At 35.3% G+C, this 1331-nt stretch overlaps 1 protein-coding gene across 1 annotated transcript in view; it reads left to right on the top strand.

Annotated features, from left to right (window-relative positions):
* LOC115071987 (E3 ubiquitin-protein ligase FANCL-like) overlaps positions 1 to 1331 on the top strand; it is a 75201-nt gene that overhangs the window by 30182 nt on the left and 43688 nt on the right. The window lies entirely within an intron of this gene.

Genomic DNA, 1331 nt, shown 5'->3' with positions numbered 1-1331 from the left:
TATTTTCACAATATTAATTCTTCCAATCCATGAGCATGGGAGGTCCTTCCATCTTCTGATGTCTTCCTCAATCTTTCTTTAAAGATTTAAAATTTTCATCGTAGAAGTCTTTACAGTCTTTGGTCAGGTTTATTCCGAGATATTTTATTTCATTTTTTGCAGCTATTGTGAAGGGAAGTGTTTCCATGTGCTCTTTCTATGATTGCTTGTTATTGGTATATAGAAAGGCTACAGACTTTTGTAGGTTAATTTTGTAATCTGCCACTTTACTGAACGTGTTAATAATTTCTAGGAGTTTTCTGGTGGAATGTTTGGCATCTCTTAGATCATATCATCTGCAAAAAGTGGTATTTTGATCTCTTCTTTACAGATTATTACTCTTTTAATTTCCTGCTCTTGTCTTATTGCTCTTGTCAGAGTTTTAAGCACTGTGTTAAAGAGAAGTGGAGATAGCGGACAGCCTTGTGTGTTTCTGATTTTAATGGCAATGCTTCCACTTTTTCTCCATTTAGAATCATGTAGGCTGTGGGTTTGTTATATATGGTTTTAATTATGTTGAAGTATGTTCCCTCCAGTCCAATATTCTCTAGGACCTTGAACATAAATGCATGTTGAATTTTGTCAAAGCCCTTCTCTACATCTATTGAGATGACCATGTGGTTCTTGTGTATGAGCCCATTTATATGATTTATGACATTTATTGAACTGTCCCTGCATCTCTGGGATAAAGCCAACTTGATCATGGTGGATGATTTTTTGATGTGTGTCTGTATGCGGTTTGCAAGTATCTTGTTGAGAATTTTTGCATCTATGTTCATTAAGGATATGGGTCTATAGTTTTCTTTTTTGTTTTTATCTTTACCCGGCTATGGTGTTAGAGTGATGCTGGCTTCATACAAGGAATTTGGAAGTTCTCCCTCCATTTCTATCTTTTTGAGTAAATTAAGTAGTGTTGGATGTAGATCTTCTTTAAACGTCTGACACAATTCTGCTGTAAATCCATCTGGTCCTGGGCTTTTTTTTAGTCGGGAGGTTTCGTATTACTGTGTCAATTTCTTTTTGTCTTCTGGGTCTGTTTATGCTGTTAATCTCTTCTTGGTTTAGTTTTGCTGGTTCCCATGCCTTTAGATATCCGTCCATTTCTTTTAGGTTTTCAAATTTAATAGCATATAGGCTTTTTAAGTATTCCCTTATAATGTTCTGAATCTCTTTGGTGTTTGTTGTGATATTTCCCCTTTTGTCTCTGATTTTCTTGATTTGGAGGTGCTCTTTATTTCTTTTGGTTAACTGGGCTAGCAGTCTGTCAATCTTGTTTATCTTTTCAAAGAACC

Source organism: Nannospalax galili, unplaced genomic scaffold (assembly GCF_000622305.1).
Source record: "Nannospalax galili isolate Female #2095 unplaced genomic scaffold, S.galili_v1.0 scaffold20, whole genome shotgun sequence".
In the NCBI taxonomy this organism is placed as follows: Eukaryota; Metazoa; Chordata; class Mammalia; order Rodentia; family Spalacidae; genus Nannospalax; species Nannospalax galili.
Note: the sequence above shows the minus strand (reverse complement) of the source record. Positions and strands in the feature narration are given on the sequence as shown.